Genomic DNA, 20,371 nt, shown 5'->3' with positions numbered 1-20,371 from the left:
ACACCATCTTTGTCTCCCTCTAAGTATCTATGCTATGCAATCTCTACACTCCTTCATTCTCACTCAAACTCCACTTGTCTCCCTCATTGCAGGAAAAGAGAGCTCACAAGAACAGAGAGCGAGCCAGGACTGGAGGAGGGCCACCCTCAATAGCCCACCTGACCCCCTGGGAGGCAGGAGTGGTGGAAATTGTCAGGGCTGATGTGGCTGCGGAAGCTGGGGAAGGAGAGACAGGGGTAGTCCCGCAAGCTGGTGACAGAATAGTTTTCCATCTCTCTCATTGACATAGCATGAGTCGCTGTTATGATTCTGAAGCCACATCATTTGGACTTATGAACATCTGCAAAATCCAATGTGCATGTAACCTTGGCATCACATCTCTAACTCGTTCCTTTACTCCCCCACAGGACCATCCAGAGCCCCCGTCCCCACTGTGGAGGAGGAAGAGGCTGAGCAGTCAGACTCCTCAGAGGAAGCTCCAACATCTGAGGGCACAGCGTCAGCAGAAGTAAGCGCACCCAGCACCAGCGCATACACTCACACCTCGGGTGGGCCTTCGGGACATAGAATGGTGTTGTCACCTGGTGTTTCACAGCTCACAAGTGAGCATTAGCAGATTGTGGAGACAGGGACAGCAGTGGAGAGTCCTCGTCGGAGGGCGCAGGACTCTGCCAGCTCAGCTCAGCTGCATGTCGACCCTGTGCCTCTGGGTCCATCCGCAAGAGAAGAGGTGATGGATCTCCATGCACAGATGCAGGAGTCTCTGGCAGGTTTTGTCTCCAGGGTCGCTGCGAGTGTGGAGCGAATGGAGGAGTCCATAGCGAACATGAGCAGAGCCTTAGTGGAGTCATTAAAATTCACAAAAATATGCCCGGAATTCAGAAATTTGAATGACGACCAAAAACTCCCATACCTACTAGGGGAAGAGAGAAATTGTGTAACCTTAGTGGCACACTATGTTACAGCTTGCCATAAACAGAGGGACAACCACTAAATATAAGAAAAGAGTATATACAAAGTATATGAATGTATATTTATACACTCAGGGATGTATCTGTTTATACACTGTATGGATAGATCTGTATTTTTGTGTACAACCATGAATGTTTTATCGATGCTTTGGCAACATAAGATGTACCTTGTCATCATGCCAATAAAGCGATTTGAATTGAATTGAATTGGTGCATGAACACATCAACATGGAAAGGATGGCTACCTCCGTGGTAAGGCTGGCTACCATAGAGGGGAGGAGGGCTACGGCCGAGGAGAGGAGGGCTACGGCCGAGGAGAGGAGGGCTACGGCCGAGGAGAGGGGGGCTACGGCCATGGAGGAGCTTAGTCGCCAGGCTATGGAAAACATGGTGAGTGTTCAGAATAGAATGACATCTCTTGAGGAGCGATGGGCATCTATTGAACACAGAAACCAGACCTTCATGGAAGTCCTTCTGAGTAGGACTTCCAGTGCAGATACGGGTCCCCATGGCCCCCCTGATGTGCAGCAAGGTGCTCTCCAGCCACTTGCAGGCACTGAGGGGGACCTGACCCATGAGAGGGAGGTGGTTGGCACACCTCAACGAAGTGGGGGCTCCTCTCCACGTGCTCACACTTCCATGCCACTTCAGAGCCCTCGGTCAGAGCCCCGCCGGAGTCCACACCCAAGTGAGAGAGGCGTCTCAACCCCTGCACAGCCGCAGGAGCAGCAGACTGCTGGCGAGCCCTCACAGGCTCGCCACCCCAGAGGACGCCCGCCAAAGGTGTCGAGACAGGAGCAGCAGGAAAGTCAGCAAGGGGCCTCCACATCTGCTGAAGCCACAGGGGAACCACTACGTAGGAGCACGCATAAGAGAAAAATAAAGCACCACTAATCACAAGGATAGTCACTTGGATGAAAAGTTTTGTATATAGTTATTATGTCATCAGTATCTTGTTTATAAAAAATCTGATGGCAACTGCTGCAGTTGTGGCGTGTGTCATTTGGCGAATGGGGATTTCGCATTGAGGCCTTAGGATTACTTGCAGTTGTCAGGATGCTGGTCAAACAGGTAGGAATGCGCAGGGTTTGGCCATTGTCCATGCTCGGGTAAGAAGCAGCGAGGCTACAGTGTTTGATGTACTAGGCTAAGCAAATCTGGACAGGATGAGTGCGTTCCTTGCATCCCGGGCAGCAATGTTCTCGCGTAATGGTGCCACTGGTTGATGGGCCTCTGCAGGATGGTCGTTTTCGCCCTCCTCCTCCTCCTCCTCCTCAGCATCATCTTCATCCGAGGCGGGTCTGTGAGGAGCCACTTGGTCCTGAGGAATCTGCAAGCCACGACGCTGTGCCATGTTGTGAAGTACACAGCAAACCACGATGATTTTGGAGACCCTGGCTGCTGAGTACTGCAGGGCTCCACCTGATCTATCCAGACATCTGAAGTGCATCTTCAGCAATCCGATGGTTTGCTCTGTAATGCATCTGGTGGAGATGTGGCTGGAGTTGTAGCGCTCCTCAGCTTCGTTGGTCGGTCTCCTAAACGGTTTCATTAGCTAAGTCCGCAGGGGATAGCCCTTGTCTCCAAGTAGCCATCCCTGAAGTTCGTCTGGCAGCCTGAATAGCGGAGGCACAGTAGACTGGCGCAGTATGAAGGAGTCATGGCAGCTGCCAGGGTACGGCACAAACATGGAAAATCTCCTTCTTGTGGTCACACACCAGCTGAACGTTAAGGGAGTGGAAGCCCTTGCGGTTGACAAAAACTCCTGGATTGCGATGGGGTGCCCTAAGGGCCATGTGTGCAGTCAATGACGCCCTGCACCCTTGGAAAGTCTGCCAGATTAGCTAATCCAAGCGCTTGCACCCTCACACTTGCGCGATCCCTGGTGAAATGGATGTGATTGTGCATGAGGGCAAAGAGGGCATCGGTTTCCTGCGTGATGCAAGTGTGTGCGGCCGCCTGGGAGATGCCGCTGATGTCTGCTGCTGATCACTGGAAGGAGCCTGAGGCAAAAAAGTTGAGTGCGGCGATGACTTTGAAGGCCACTGGTAAGGAGTGTCGACCTGGTGCTCTGGGCTCCAGGTCTTGCTGCAGCATTGCGCAGATGTCAGTCGCTACCTCTCGCGAAAGTCGGTGCCGCCTTTGGCACTGCTGCTCAGTCATGTTGAGGTAGCTGACCCTGTGTCTGTAGACCCTGTTTGGGGGGTATCTCTTGCGCCGACAGCCTTCCATGCGCTGGCCCCTTCTGGTCTGTGCTGCCTCAGGTGGGTGAGCCACAGCCTGTCGCTCCTGCTGCTGCTGCTGTTGCTGGTGCTGCTGTTGTTGCTGGATCTGCTGCTGCCGCCTCTGCTGCTGGAGATCCTCTAATGCCAAGAAGGGAAGGAAAAAAAGGCCTCCCATGCTTCTGGTAGATGCCTCTGTTGAGGAAGCGCTGAGTGAGGGTGGTGAGAGGGGCTTCCCAGGAGCTCACACTGGAGAAGTGTGTGAGGCTCCAACCTTCCACAGCTGTGCCTAAGCCTGGAACAAGTTGCCCCAAGCCTGAAACGACAAGGTCCTGCAACCTACAAATGATGTCTGATTAAATCTCTTCTTTCCTGATTGACCTGCAGCTGATAGTAAGCAAGCTGATATTGTTCACGCCAGGTTTCATCAACGGGGTTCCCACCAGGCGTGTTTAATGTGGGGAAAGGCTGAAAATAGCAAGGGCCCCTTAAAATGGCATTATAGATGCCAATTATTGGTGGTTAAGGTGCCTGAAGACCTGTACCGCCTGCTGCGGGCGGGACTGATTCAGGTCAGACAGAAATGCCTGGGTGAAAATCGGACGGGGCAGGGAATCAGGCGGGGGGAGGGGGTCACGACCCCCTATTTTTGCGATTTCCCCCCCACATGCCTGAAAGCCCTCCTGACGGCTCCAGGAAAATCGCCCCCAAAGAATTAAAAACTTACAGAGCCTGCCTCTGAAGTTGAGAATTGCTTGCCCTTTCCAGCGACTTCTGACTTTCCATTTGAAAAGCTCTATTTTTATACCTTTTTTAGTGGTTTATTCTATTAAGTTTTCTGCTGATGTAAGCTAATTATCTTCAGTCATTCTTTCTGTTGACTTTTTTCTATCTTACTGTCAGTTCAGCTGCCAACTCTCAGGATCCTGTCTGCTGTATGCATAATTATGTCTCTACCTTTAGGTGTTCAAATTTTATCATAAAAAATGGTTATGACCGATGTATCTATTTGATGCCATTCTTACAAAGTGCTTTCATTCAATTTCTAAATCACCTCTGCTGTTTGAAAGAAGACGTCGTGTCTACTAACTGTTCCATTTTCAATACAAACACAATGTGATTGCTTGGTGTATCTATTGAAGTCATATCTACAAAGTCTTCTGTTTTGTACCTTTTACAATATGTAAATCAAAACCACTTCAACCAGGGTGTTCCATGCATTTCTTAGCTACTTCAATTGGTTGTATTACAAACTTATGTTTCCTGTCTTTCATTTGATGTTGCTTTTATCAAAGGCACATGGTTTTTTATTGTTCTGTGCTTCTGTTCGAAGTGTTATTTTTTAACACTTTACTTGGGCATTGCTATTGTGTTTCTTCCAATGTTCAGGCATAGAGGAACCTCCAATCCTTTGCTTCAATAGGGCTATTGTCTTAATATTTACAACCAATTCTCATTTCAAAAGCTTGTGTGGTGTTTACAACTGTTGTGTCAACACTTCACCTTATCTCTGAAGCCTGTATTCACACCTTGTGTCATTGAGGCTTTTTAGATTTTTAAACCCAGTATGTCATGTATTAATAAAGTCAGAATTCTGTTCATAGGATGGTGTATCTTTCTGAAATATGGCTTTTCCTTTACACGCGCTTCTTGACGAAAAAATGAGCTGGAATATCTAGACAGAGTTTGGTCAATATTCCTCATGAGGTTACAATAGCATATTAATTTCACGAGATGCACAATCATGTGCTACATGAAAATTCCTTTGAAGTCATCCTAGGACAATGTTTTGCCTTATTTTAAATTGATCACAATTTAAAAGGATGATAAGTAAATAGTCATGCAATGAACGAAATCTCAGGATTGCTACCAGTGCCACGTGCTCATCAGAGTAGAAATAGAAGGATACTTCAGATGAATACGTGGCTAGAGGAATGGTGCCAGGGGGAGGGATTCAAGTTCCTGGGACATTGGAACCGGTTCTGGGGGAGGTGGGACCAGTTCAAACCAGACGGTTTGCACCTGGGCAGGGCTGGAACCGATGTCCTAGGGGGAGTGTTTGCTAGTGCTGTGGGGGAGGGTTTAAACTAAAATGGCAGGGGGTTGGGAACCTGAGCAGGGAGACAGAGGAAAGGGAAACAAGGATAAAAGCAAAAGATAGGAAGGAGAAAAACAAAAGTGGCAGTCAGAGAAATCAATGGTTTGAATCAAACGTGGCCACAGTAAATAATAATTCGAATAGGTCTAAGAGCGTTAAAAAAACAAGCCTGAAGGCTTTGTGTCTTAATGCGAGGAGCATTTGTAATAAGGTGGATGAATTGGCTGCGCAAATAGAGGTAAACGAATACGATTTGGTTGGGATTATGGAAACGTGGCTCAAGGATGGCCAAGACTGGGAACTCAACATCCAGGGGTATTCGATATTCAGGAAAGATAGGCAAAAAGGAAAGGGAGGTGGGGTAGCATTACTGGTTAAAGAAGGGATTAACACAATTGTAATGAAGGATATTAGCTCTGATGAGGTGGAATCTGTATGGGTAGAATTGAGAAATACTAAGGGGAAAAAAACGTTAGTGGGAGTGGTATATAGACCTCCAAACAGTAAGGCGGAGGTTGGGGATGGCATTAAAAGGGAAATTAAAGAAGCGTGCAATAAGGGCACAGCAGTCATCATGGGTGACTTTAATCTACATATAGATTGGGCCAACCAAATTAGTAACAATACTGCGGAGGAGGAATTCCTGCAGTGTTTACGGGATGGTTTCCTGGACCAATATGTCGAGGAACCAACCAGAGATCAGGCCATCTTAGACTGGGTATTATGTAACGAGAAAGGATTAATTAGCAATCTTGTTGTACGAGGCCCCTTGAGTCGGAGCGATCATAATATGATCGAATTCTTCATTAAGATGGAGAATGAAGTAGTTGACTCAGAGACTAGGGTCCTCAATTTAAATAAAGGAAACTATGATGGTCTGAGGAGCAAGTTGGGTAGGATTGATTGGGGAATGGCACTCAAAGGGTTGATGGTGGATAGGCAATGGCAAACATTCAAAGACCGAATGGATGAGCTACAGAATTTGTTCATCCCAGTTTGGCATAAAAATAAAATTAAAAAGGTGACTCAACCGTGGCTAACAAGGGAAATTAGGGATAGCATAAGATCCAAGGAGAGGACATATAAATTGGCCAGAAAAAGCAATAATCCTGAGGATTGGGAGCAGTTTAGGATTCAACAAAGGAGGACAAAGGGATTAATTAAGAAAGGGAAAATAGAATATGAGAGTAAGCTTGCAGGGAACATAAAAACTGACTGTAAAAGCTTTTATAGATATGTGAAGAGAAAAAGATTGGTGAAGTCAAGCGTAGGTCCCTTGCAGTCAGAATCAGGGGAATTTATAATGGGGAACAAAGAAACGGCAGACCAACTAAATACATATTTTGGTTCTGTCTTCACAAAGGAGGACACAAATAACCTCCCAGAGATGCCGGGGAACATAGGGTCTGATGAAAGGGTGGAACTGAAAGAAATCAGTATTTGTAGGGAAATGGTGTTAGGAAAATTGATGGGACTGAAGGCCGATAAATCCCCAGGGCCTGATAATCTACATCCCAGGGTACTTAAGGAAGTGGCCCAAGAAATAGTAGATGCATTGCTGGTCATCTTCCAGAACTCGATAGACTCTGGAACAGTACCCATGGATTGGAGGGTAGCTAATGTTACCCCACTATTCAAAAAAGATGGTGGAGAAAAAGCGGGGAATTATAGACCGGTAAGCCTGACATCGGTAGTGGGGGAAATGCTAGAGTCCATTATAAAAGATGTAATAGCAGAGCACTTGGAAAGCAGTGACTGGATCGGACAAAGTCAACATGGATTTACAAAAGGTAAATCATGCTTGACTAGTCTACTGGAATTTTTTGAGGATGTAACTGGTAAAATAGATAAGGGAGAACCAGTGGATGTGGTGTATTTGGACTTTCAGAAGGTTTTCGATAAGGTCCCGCATAAGAGATTAGCGTGCAAAATTAAGGCACATGAGATTGGGGGCAAAGTATTGACTTGGAGAGAGAACCGGTTGTCGGACAGAAAGCAAAGAGTTGGAATAAACGGGTCGTTTTCCGAGTGGTAGGCAGTGACTAGTGGGGTACCGCAAGGATCGGTCCTAGGACCCCAGCTGTTCACAATATATATTAATGATCTGGACGAGGGAATTGGATGTAATATCTCCAAATTTGCAGATGACACAAAGCTGGGTGGGAGGGTATGCTGTGAGGAGGATGTCGTGAAACTCCAGTACGATTTGGACAGGTTGGGTGACTGGGCAGAAACATGGCAAATGCACTATAATGTGGATAAATGTGAGGTTATCCACTTTGGTGGCAAAAACAGGAAGGCAGATTATTATTTGAATGGCAATAGATTGGGAGAAGGGGAAGTGCAAAGAGACCTGGGTGTTCTTGTGCACCAGTCGCTGAAGGTAAGCATGCAGGTGCAGCAGGCGGTTAAGAAGGCAAATGGTATGTTGGCCTTCGTAGCAAGAGGGTTTGAGTACAGGAACAAGGATGTCTTGCTACAGTTGTACAGGGCCTTGGTGAGACCGCACCTTGAGTATTGTGTGCAGTTTTGGTCGCCTTACCTGAGGAAGGACGTTCTTGCCATGGAAGGAGTGCAGCGAAGATTCACCAGGCTGATACCTGGGATGGCAGGAATGACGTATGAAGAGAGATTGTATCGATTGGGCTTATACTCACTGGAGTTTAGAAGATTGAGAGGGGATCTCATCGAAACCTATAAAATTCTGTCAAGCCTGGGCAGACTAGATGCAGGAAGGATGTTTCTGATGGCCAGGGAGTCCAGAACCAGGGGTCATAGTCTAAGGATAAGGGGTAAGCCATTTAGGACTGAAATGAGAAGGAATTTCTTCACCCAGAGAGTGGTGAACCTGTGGAATTCTCTGCCACAGAGGGCAGTTGAGGCCAGTTCATTAAATATATTCAAGAAAGAGTTGGATATATTTCTTGAGGCTAAAGGGATCAAGGGATATGGGGAGAAGGCAGGGACAGGGTACTGAATTTGGATGATCAGCCATGATCTCATTGAATGGCGGAGCAGGCTCGAAGGGCCGAATGGCCTACTCCTGCTCCTATCTTCTATGTTTCTATGCTTCTATGTTTCTATGAAACAACTTGTACTTAGAATGTCCAATCGGCAGATGTACGTTCCGTAGATGTGAGTGTAATACCCACTGGAAATGTGATGTACGCTAAGTATGGTTATCAATCTTTAACTTAGACACTGTATTATCATTGTTATAAATCCCTGGGTTAAAGTTGCCCATGTGAAGGTACGGCAAGAACTTTTAAGGACACAATGTGACTAAGAGCAGACTTTCCATAATTCTGCACCAGTATCAACTGTTGCAGACAGTGAGGCTGCGCAGTCTCCAGGCAGAAACCCCAGGAGGAAGGGGTGGAGTCGGGGTTTTTCGAGCGGGAGAAGGGAGCGACTGGAAGAAAAGAGGGCAGGAACTCTGAAAAGAGGGCTCAGGAGGCAAATGGCTGCCGCATCCCGTCCCGGGCTTCCAAACTCGGCCGCCGCCCTTCGTATTAGTAGCTCTGCATCCAGAACTCAAAGTGGGATTCAGTGATCGTGAAGAGAATTCAACGAAGGGGTTCGGAGTCGTAAGTCTTGCAGACATTATACATACCATGAGCTCCAACTTAAGCGCGCCAACGAAAGAGTGCACTCGAATTTGGACACAGGGACAGATTCTCCTTTGAATCCATATAAATGGAGAATGTATGTTTATTATGTCTAGATTCATTCTAATGTATGCAAATGTCTAATTTAGGTCATTGACCCGTAATCTTCTTATACTGTCTGATGTTAAAACTATAAAGTAAGATAATTAGAATTAAGCCATTGTAGTAGTGATCTCCTTACTGGACTATAGAATACTGTCTACAACAGAGACCACATCTCCCATATATCTAGAGAACCGTGAAGGGGTTACATTTTGGGGGCTCGTCCGGGATTGTGGTCTATTTATGTCAGTAAACTAACAAACTAACAGTATTGAATGCTCATTGCTAAGAGAGTGGTTTGTGGTTTCTGCTGGGCTGTTTGAGCATAAAAGATGGATGTTATTGAGGTTGAAGCTTGGTGCAAACGGAAGCAGATAGCTACTACCCATGGCATTGTGCTGAATGGTGTTGCTAACGATGACCCTGATGATGTCTTGCTAAGGGCTCTGAATTGTGTCAAAGCCTTTGGAAAGGTTAGGATAGTTGAGCGCTGCTTGGATACAGCTACCAAGAAGCAGTTTGTGTTGATCCAGACATCAGAGAACCTGAGAGGTCATGGTTTACCTGAGGCAGTTGGGCTTTCTGAAGAGGCTGGTCCCTGGCCAGTTCAGTTTGTCCCTATTACTACTAAGGAAGAAGAAGGGTTTCAGACCAAGTTGTTGTCATTCTTGAGACAAGAAGGAAAGACTGTTGCTGATGTCAAAGGTCTGATAGATCCTTCGGCCCTGGATATGAACACTCAGTTGGTCAGTGCCATTAGTTCTCTGGTGGATAAATGCACCAATCTGCCCTTCGAAGCTCAGGGATATCGTAAGCTCCGTATGTTCTCAGGAGTGAGACCAACTCCCAGTGGGGAAGAGGAGTATGACGCCTGGGCTGAGCAGACCCTGCTTCTGCTAGAGGAATGGAAGTGCAGTGACAATGTGAAGAGGCAGAGAATAGTAGAAAGCCTTAAGGGTCCTGCCACTGACATTGTAAGATTCTTAAAGGCGCAGAACACCTCTGCTACTTCCTTTGACTACATGCAGGCTCTAGAAACTGCCTTTGGAACTACTGAAACCATTTCAGATTTGATGGTCAGATTCAGAAGCACATTCCAGTGTGAGGGAGAGAAGCTGTCCAGTTATCTGCTGAGAATAGACAAACTGCTGCATTTTATGTTACGGAAAAGAGGGATTGAGTTGCCTGAAATGAATCGATTCCGCATTGAACAGGTTGTGCGAGGTGCATTGCTCGAAGACGTGACTGCTCTTCGCATACGCATGACCCATAAGTTGCGAGATCCACCTACCTTCACTGAGCTGCTAAGGGAAGTCAGAGAGGAGGAGGATATGCTTCAGGCCTGGAATGTAGCAAAGAGTGCTGTGATGTCCAAGCTTGTGACTCCTGTTACAGTTCCTACTCCTAAGGGTGATGTCAACCCTGAGATGGAACAGCTGAAGAAGGAAATAAATGTCATGAGAGCCGAGATGGCATATTTTCGGTCTAAGCCCAACACAGAAAGGGATGACGCACGGGTGCAAAAGGTTGAACACCCTGCGAAGTCTAACAGCAAAATGAATGATTCTTCTAAAGGATATCCCCATGAAGGAGATAGACCTGGAGTCTTTTGTTATAACTGTGGAAAGGATGGACATTTCAAGCGAGAATGTAGAGGTGAGGAAAATCTAAAAAAAGTAAATGACCGTCTCATAAAACTTACCAAGAAGTCGGGAAACTACAAAGGGGCACAGTAACGGAACGGCCTGCTGTCCCTGTAGTTAAGACACGTTCCGCTAAGTGCAATAATAGACGAGGGGATATGAAAGACATCATACCTGAAGGTTTAGTAGGGCCGAGTTCTGCTGTATCAATACAGATTGAAGGCATTTATACTAAAGCTATCCTCGACACGGGTTCTCAGGTTACCATACTGTACAGATCCTTCTATGACCGATACCTGACGCATTTGCCGTTAACCCCAATCAGTCTTCTGCAGATCTGGGGCCTTAGTCCTGCTGATTACCCATATGATGGCTATTTGTCGCTGAGGTTGGAGTTCTTGGAAGCTGATGTAGGGACCACTGAGACCATTGATGCACTTGTGTTGGTTTGCCCTGACCCCATGGTGAAAGGTGAGGTTTCCATACTGGTTGGCAGTAATACACCCATAGTGAGACGACTCCTGACAAGCTGCAAAGAGCAGGGAGGTGAAAACTTCTTGAGCACCAGACACATTCACCCTGTTTTCAAAAAGGCTTTTGAGAAACTACCTGAACTTTCTTCCGACGTAGATGATAGCAAAAGAGGAACTGTGTGGTACGTTCGAGCCAAACCTATCACCCTGCGCCCTGGAGGAGTGGCTAGAATCCCTGGGATACCAAAATTCCCTGGAACGCCAGGTACTGAAGCCATTCTGATAGAGTCACCTGATGATCCTGCAGAAGAGTCACGGTTTCCAAATGAGCTTCTGGTGAGACCAGAGTTGCAGACCCCGACAGCTGTGATGTCAAGGAGAGTTACAGTGACCGTGAGGAATATGTCAGGCAAAGGAATCACATTGAGGAAAGGAATGCCGATTGCGCATCTGTTTCCTGTAAATGTACTGTCGTCACATGTGAAGGAAGAGTCCAAAGTTAACTCAACCGGAGATCTGACACCCTCCTCCTTCAACTTTGGAGATTCATTCGTTCCTAAAGAATGGAAGGACCGATTAGTCAGGAAGATGATGGAGCGGAGAGGAGTTTTCTCTACTCATGAGTTTGATGTTGGTTGTAGTAAGAGTACTCGCCATTCTATCAGAATTACCGAGGATAAACCCTTTTGGGAGAGGTCGCGACGGCTGGCACCAGCTGACATCGAAGCAGTGAGACAGCACCTGTCGCAGTTAAAAGAAGCTGAGATCATTACCGAGTCCAGGAGTCCTTATGCATCTCCTATAGTGGTGGTGAGGAAAAAGAACGGAAAGATTCGGATGTGTGTGGACTTTAGGACGCTTAACAGATGTACTATTCCCGACCAATACACCGTTCCAAGAATTGAGGATGCACTGGCTTGTCTTACTGGAAGCAAGTGGTTCAGTGTGTTGGATCTCAGAAGTGGATACTACCAAATACCGATGAGTGAATCGGACAAAGAAAAGACAGCCTTTATATGTCCAGTTGGGTTCTACCAATTTGAAAGGATGCCACAGGGAGTTTCAGGCGCTCCAGCAACTTTTCAAAGAATAATGGAACAAACAGTTGGGGACATGAACTTGCTCGAAGTATTGGTGTACTTGGACGATATCATTGTGTTTGGGGCAACCCTTGAAGAACACGAAGCTCGGTTGCTGAAAGTGCTTGGTCGCCTGGAGGATGAAGGTCTCAAGCTATCATTGGACAAGTGTCAGTTTTGCCAAACATCCGTGTCCTATGTGGGGCATATTGTATCACAGGATGGAGTAGCCACAGATCCATCCAAGATCGAAGCTGTTACCACATGGCCCAAACCGAACACAGTGACTGCCTTGCAGTCATTTCTTGGGTTCTGCGGATATTACAGGCGCTTTGTGCAGGATTACTCCAAAGTGGCCCATCCTCTGAATCAGCTGCTGGCTGGTTACCTCCCACCAGCCGAGAGGAAGAAAAAGGCTAAAGGTAAAGAGAACAAGGACTACTTCAAACCCTCTGAGCCTTTTGGTGTTAGATGGGATGAGAAATGCAAAGAGGCCTTCCACACCTTAAAGCAAAGTCTTACTCAAGCCCCCGTGTTGGCTTTTGCAAACCCACAGCTGCCATATGTGCTACACGTGGATGCCAGTCAAGAAGGGTTGGGTGGTGTGTTGTATCAGGACCAAGGAGCAGGGCTGAGACCTGTAGCGTTCATCAGTTGCAGTCTTACGCCATCAGAGTGTAACTACCCAGCTCATAAGCTAGAATTCTTGGCGTTGAAGTGGGGGGTGGTGGATAAGCTGCAGGATTATCTGTATGGAGCGAAGTTTGAAGTGAGGACAGACAATAATCCATTAACCTATGTGTTGACTTCGGCAAAACTTGATGCCACCAGCCACCGCTGGCTTGCTGCACTATCTGCTTACGACTTTAGTCTCAGGTACAGACCTGGGAACCAGAACATTGACGCAGATGCTCTGTCTCGTCGCCCACACTACCAGAAACCAGAGTGGAAAGATGTTGCTTCAGCAGATGTGAAAGTAATGTGTCAGATGTCCGTGGTATTTGGACCAAAGAATACCATGTCATGCCCGAGAGATTGACCACTTGGGAGCGTCAATGCATGCTGTTCCCCAGGCATATGCAACCTTTCCAGTTTGGATGTACAAAACTTACCCATGTTGTGTTCATCTGAAATATCCAAAGCACAACAGGAGGATCCCTGTATTCATGAGGTGTTTTTAGCTCTCCGTCTGGGTGATATTACACAGATCGACAAATCAAAACATCCTGACTGTCGTCTGCTCCTAAGAGAATGGGACCACTTGGAAATTAAAGAGGGAGTGTTGTGTAGAATCACTCACCCACCCACTAAACCATGTCATTCACAGTTGGTCCTGCCTGAAAAGTACAGGGAAATAGTGATGAAGTCTTTGCATGATGACGCAGGTCATCTGGGAGTAGATAAGACCTATGGGTTGGTCAAGGACAGATTCTATTGGTTGCGTATGAAGTCTGCGGTTGAGGAGTTCTGCAAGTCCTGTGCACGCTGTGTCCAGAGAAAGACATTACCTAAAAGAGTAGCTCCTCTGTTTCACATGCAAAGTGATGGACCTCTAGACCTTGTCTGTATGGATTTTCTGTCCATCGAACCCGATTCCAGCAATACCACAAATGTCTTGGTCATTACAGATCATTAAACTCGCTATGCCCAAGCTTTTCCCACAAAGGATCAGAAAGCATCCACCGTTGCCAAAGTGTTGTGGGAGAAATACTTCATCCACTATGGACTGCCAAAGCGAATACACAGTGATCAAGGTAGAGACTTTGAAAGTAGACTTATACATGAGTTGTTGTCCATGCTCGGGATTGAGAAGTCAAGAACAACTCCATACCATCCTCAGGGAGATCCTCAACCTGAGCGGTTTAACCGTACTTTGTTAGACATGCTTGGAACGCTGGATTCAAAGCGAAAGAACAAGTGGAGTCGGCACATTGGACATCTTGTTCATTCTTATAATTGTACCTGAAATGACGCTACTGGTTTTTCACCGTACTACCTCATGTTTGGACATGAAGCGAGGATGCCGGTGGATTTGTGTTTCGGAGTATCCAGTGATGGCACATCACAGAGAACTTACCTCAAGTATGTATCTGACATGAGAAAGGAATTGCAAGCTGCTTATGAACTTGCTGAGTCTGTTTCTGCCAAACAGAATAAAGGAAATAAGCAGAGGTATGACCAGAAAATCCGTTTTTCCCAACTCATGCCTGGTGACCGAGTTCTCATACGGAACCTAGGACTTCAAGGGAAACATAAGTTAGCAGACCGCTGGGCTTCTACACCTTACATTGTTGAAAGCCAAATGTCACAACTACCTGTGTTTCGGCTAAAACCTGCAGGTGGGAATGGACCCATAAAATACTGCACCGGAATCATATCCTGCCATTGGGACAGCAAGTGCATCTGGATCTGCCAGTGGATAATGAGCCGACACCTAGTAGGAGAACCCTGCAGAGAAGAAGAAGGAAAAAAACGAGAAACCAGGAAAACTTTGTTCCAGAAGACAGAAAACCCATGACACAGTGTGTGGATCATGAGGAACCTGATGAGTCGGAAGATGAAGAATGGGATCTATGGTACGACCTCCCAGAAAGACACATAAGACAGAATCTGGATGAATTGCCTGAACCATTTAGCTCAGACTTGGACATGGTCTGGGAAGAACCAGATGCTTCCGAGAAGGAGATAAAAGAGACTGAAAGGCATGATAACAAAGGAACCAACGCCTCCAACGTAGTTGAAGGAACTGAAGACCGGGTATCCGAAATAAGGAGCTCACAGCGAGTTAAGAAGGTTCCTGAAAGATTGACATACAGTACACTAGGAGTGCCAAGTGTAATGATAGCCCCTACGGTTCGATATGTTACCTCCCTTTATACATGGTTGGGAAGCATGCAACCACTTATGTGTAAAGTTCATTAGTCATGGGGACATGCCTATATTTGGTAGGGAGGGAGTGTAATACCCACTGGAAATGTGATGTACGCTAAGTATGGTTATCAATCTTTAACTTAGACACTGTATTATCATTGTTATAAATCCCTGGGTTAAAGTTGCCCATGTGAAGGTACGGCAAGAACTTTTAAGGACACAATGTGACTAAGAGCAGACTTTCCATAATTCTGCACCAGTATCAACTGTTGCAGACAGTGAGGCTGCGCAGTCTCCAGGCAGAAACCCCAGGAGGAAGGGGTGGAGTCGGGGTTTTTCGAGCGGGAGAAGGGAGTGACTGGAAGAAAAGAGGGCAGGAACTCTGAAAAGAGGGCTCAGGAGGCAAATGGCTGCCGCATCCCGTCCCGGGCTTCCAAACTCGGCCGCCGCCCTTCGTATTAGTAGCTCTGCATCCAGAACTCAAAGTGGGATTCAGTGATCGTGAAGAGAATTCAACGAAGGGGTTCGGAGTCGTAAGTCTTGCAGACATTATACATACCATGAGCTCCAACTTAAGCGCGCCAACGAAAGAGTGCACTCGAATTTGGACACAGGGACAGATTCTCCTTTGAATCCATATAAATGGAGAATGTATGTTTATTATGTCTAGATTCATTCTAATGTATGCAAATGTCTAATTTAGGTCATTGACCCGTAATCTTCTTATACTGTCTGACGTTAAAACTATAAAGTAAGATAATTAGAATTAAGCCATTGTAGTAGTGATCTCCTTACTGGACTATAGAATACTGTCTACAACAGAGACCACATCTCACATATATCTAGAGAACCGTGAAGGGGTTACATGAGTTATCCATACGAGTCAAGGAGACATCAGTTGAAACTAGTTGAAGCTTAACACGCTGTTCCTTCGATCCGCCGTGTGTACAGATGCGTGTTTTCATAAAGGCCTTGCCAGACACTCAGTTGATTCTTTCTTTATCCGCGGTGTGTTCCTCCTTCGCTGAGATAACTCGTTGATCTTTCCTTGTTTCGGTCGTTGCTTTTTGCAAATCCAATTCCTGATGCGTTGCCAAGCAATGTGTGCAAGAGCCGGCGACACCGTCTGACTAACCGTCGTCAGTAATTTGATCGCATCCATTTCCTGTGTCGTGCTCCAAGCTGAGTCTTGAAAGACAGTGTACGACTGCACCTTGTATTGTTCCTCCTTTTCGGTATCCCACAGGACATCTTTTGATATTGTCTATGGAGACAGTTTTAAGAATATGCTTGCCATTCAGCTGGTTAATATGTATTTGAACTGTTCTTTCATACAGAATGTATTTGAACAGGTTTTTTCTACTTCGGTCTTAAACCAGGTTTCTGCTCGAACTTCTTTTCCTGTATCCATTCTCCTACTATGGGTTGCCATGCTTTATTTGTCAATTTTTTCTGCCTATTTGCTTCCCTTATCCTCTGATCAATTCGATGAGTCTCCTCTGTTCCTTTTTAAAAAAATCTAACTGTCGCTGTCGGGTCAAGGACTCAGAGTGTGTAGAGGCAATAAAAGAACTATGCGTAAGCGGTGTATGCATCTCAACCCCATACATCAGATAATATGGAGTTTTAGGGGACACTGCCCCTGATGCAGATGTGGGCACATTATTGAGTGATAGCTGCACCTCTGGAATGATGGTGGTTCGCTTATTTCCCCCTGATTCTCAACAGTTTGACCAATAGCTTTTTTACTTCCTGGTTTTTACGTTCCACCAGCTCCGCTGATTGCGGATGACGTGGCGTGCTGTGCTCTAAGCCAATCCCCCTTTGTTCGCAGTAGTCTTTGAAGACCTTAGATACAAAGGCTCCGCCTTGATCGGAGTGTAAGATTTTGGGTGCACCAGCTACAGTAATTATATCAGAAATAGCCCTGGCAAGTGCGTTTTCCGAAACAGTTTTTGTGGGGACCAGCCAGCAGAAGGAAGTGCATCCATCTACACAAACGAGAACATGTCTATATCCCAAAGATGGGGGAAGTGGTCCAATAAAGTCAATAAAGAATTTTCCCATTGGCTCCTCAGCTTTCACAGGAGCCAATGGTGGTGGCTTAATTAGTGATGACTTATTGGTTAAATAGCATAGCTCACAATTTGCCACGTATGTTTTACAGGCTATAAACATGCCTGGCCACCAATATAAGGGGGTCAATTTGCGGAATGTTGTTCTGGCACCACAATGTGCTTGACTTATGCCCTCGTGAGCTTCTTTTACAAGCTGTTCTCGTTTGTGTCTCGGGGGTACCTCTCGGTTTCCTTTGGGCAACTTAACTAGTACAATACCCGTAGCGGTTTCCGAGTAAAAGTACATTGGTGGATATCCTGGTGGATTCTCTTTTGTCGGCTCTAATAGCTGAATCAGTTCCTCATCCTGATTAGCTGCCCGTTCTGCCCTAGTGATTACACTAACATTGGCAGACCCCTCTCAAGAGGGTGTCATGCAGACCGAACGTTTCGCTTGTTCGTCTGCAAGGCTGTTTCCCTTTGAATGTACTGTCCCAGTGATATGCCCGTTTACTTGAATCACCTGACAATTCTTTTTGTCCATTCTCAAACGGAGAATATCTTCCCACAGTGTGGGTTTAATAAGGTTTGCTTTCTCTAAAGCATACCGTAATGCTGTGGCTTCAGCATATTGCGCTGTCTTATGGCCAAGGGGTATAGACAGTAATTCTTCTGGATAAAAAGAATAGGAACCTCGAAAGTCCCTACTACTATCCCCATCCCAGCTGAGGATTGTTGGGATGTCTCTTTTTTAATCGTCATTGACGATCCATCACAGTAAATAACTTGATGGTATTCTGTAAGCGTTCTCATAGGTATTTGTCTGATTCCCTCCTCCGTATCATCATCTTCTATGATGGGGAGATGCTCTATCTTTCCACATTGATTTGGATGGTGTTGTAGATAAGGATAGCATTTATTAATGAGTTGCTGGAGAAGGTCTTTGCCTCCCCCCTCTAGGCAAGTTTGATCATTCTGTGTACGAACATGTTTTTACCTGTCATCCTGGTCTGTGGATGTTTCTACAGGTCTGGTTGAAATTTTAAGGTAATGTTTCATGTCTGGTTGTCCTATAATGAGGGAACAGGCCAATTGTAGTACCAGTCCGACATCTAGGGTCACTGTTATTCCATATATAGTAATAGGTATTTTGTAAAAATTAATTATTTTGGTTTTGTCTTGTGTGAATTCCCCTAATGATTTTTTTACAAATTGGGCTTCCCAAACCTGTCCACTTAGTTTTTATTATTGCAGGATCTATTACAGTGTAATCAGCTCCTGTATCAAACAGGGCTTTCACTTGTGTGTTTGTGGGCAAGGTTGCCAAGGCATAGGGGAATTCAAGAGGCCCTGGCTGGGTGCCAGGCCTCCAATCCTGGGATTGTTCATCCTCAGGATCCTGAGCTTCATTTGCTGCTTTATCTTTAATTATTTTAACTGACCTTTGTTCCTCCCTCTTGGGGGTTTCATGTTTTCCAGATCCCTGAGGGGGTTTGTCGGACCGTTTACTTTCTTGATGATCCTCCTGTTGAGGTGGACGTTGGTTTTGCCGGGAATCTCTTGACCTTTTGAGACAACCGTGTTCTGCTTTGTTTGAGGTAGGCTCCAAAATAATTGGGCAGTTGCTCATAACTTTGGGAGCTGCAAATGGCATGTTTAACATCTCCAACAGGAGCATCAATAGCTTGTAACTGTATCCTTGCCTTACACTGCTTCCTTTTCTACCCAACACATCCCTAACTGAACCTTGTTGCAGTGACTGAGGCGATGTGGCATCCCAATTGCTGCTGGTTGCTGCTGAGACAAATCACCGTTTGTCTCTACTGATCCCATGACTAGAACAATTAGGGGGTTCTTGGTTTCATTCCAGCAATTGCGTCTCAAATCTAATCCCTTTTTTCCCTGTGCAGCACCTGAAGCTGCATTGGCAATACTTGTTTTTAGAATTTCCAACTTAACTTTAGATACTGGAGGAAAAATGTTCAGTCCCAAAAAACAAGCTGCTGAAATTAAACTGTAAATAGTTGGTGCATGATTGTTAATTGGGAGGTGTTTTTCCACAGCAGTAACCTTCAAACATGTTACACAACTGTACACAGGAGATCTGCGGACGTAATGAACCTCTTGATAATGTGAGCCTTGGGTGAACCCCCAAACAAGAGTTTACTCTATTCCTGTTTGCAGAAAATAACTCTGAATTGAAACAAATGTAATATAATCCCCGCCACTTATATCGCCCGTGGTTATTGCGGCCACTTACACTCAAAGTTATTGTGCAATATCTAGACAGTGATGGAAGCAGAGTTTCATCATGTTTCAAACCAAAGAAATAGAGAAATGGCAGAGACTCTAAACAATTATTTTGGATCGGTCTTCACGGTAGAAGACACTAAAAACATCCCAATAATAATAGATAATCAAGGGGCTATAGGGAAGGAGGAACTTAAAACAATCTCTATCACTAGAGAAAAAGTACTAGGCAAACTAATGCGGCTAAAGGCCGACAAGTCCCCTGGACCTGATGGCCTGCATCCTAGGGTCTTAAAAGAAGTGGCTGCAAAGATAGTGGATGCGTTGGTTGTAATCCACCAAAATTCCCTGGATTCTGGAGAGGTCCCAGCAGATTGGAAAACTGCAAATGTAACGCCACTATTCAAGAAAGGAGGGAGACAGAAAGCAGGAAACTATAGGCCAGTTAGCCTAGCATCTGTCATTGGGAAAATGCTTGAATCCATTATTAAGGAGGTAATAGCAGGACATTTAGAAAATCATAAGACAATCAAGCAGAGTCAGCATGGTTTTATGAAAGGGAAATCATGTTTGACAAATTTGGTAGAGTTCTTTGAGGATGTAACAAACAGGGTGGATAAAGGGGAACCAATGAATGTGGTGTATTTGGATTTCCAGAAGGCATTCGATAAGGTGCCACATAAAAGGTTACTGCACAAGATAAGAACACATGGGGTTGGGGGTAATATATTGGCATGAATAGGGGATTGGCTAACTAACAGAAAACAGAGAGTCGGGATAAATGGGTCATTTTCCGGTCGGCAACCAATAACTGGTGGGGTGCCACAGGGATCAGTGCTGGGGCCTCAACTATTTACAATCTATATTAATGACTTGGATGAAGGGACCGAGTGTACTGTAGCCAAATTTGCTGCTGATACAAAGATAGGTGGGTTAGCAAGTTGTGAGGAGGACGCAAAGAGTCTGCAAAGGGATATAGATAGGTTAAGTGAGTGGG

The 20,371-nt window shown here is 45.7% G+C and overlaps 1 protein-coding gene across 1 annotated transcript in view; it reads left to right on the top strand.

The window, feature by feature from the left end:
- Positions 1-284: 284 nt before the first annotated feature.
- LOC147121778 (kinetochore protein Nuf2-B-like) overlaps positions 285-20,371 on the top strand; it is a 65,624-nt gene continuing 45,537 nt past the window's right edge. Inside the window, exons 1-2 of the mRNA XM_085982272.1 lie at positions 285-508; positions 18,604-18,722. The gene's annotated coding sequence lies outside the window, so the exon portion shown is untranslated. The remainder of the gene's footprint in view (positions 509-18,603; positions 18,723-20,371) is intronic.

This window comes from Somniosus microcephalus, chromosome 3 (assembly GCF_052327205.1).
Source record: "Somniosus microcephalus isolate GS21.2 chromosome 3, FLI_Smic_1.0, whole genome shotgun sequence".
Lineage (NCBI taxonomy): Eukaryota > Metazoa > Chordata > Chondrichthyes > Squaliformes > Somniosidae > Somniosus > Somniosus microcephalus.
The sequence above is the reverse complement of the archived record's forward strand: the minus strand, read 5'-3'. Positions and strand labels throughout refer to the sequence as shown.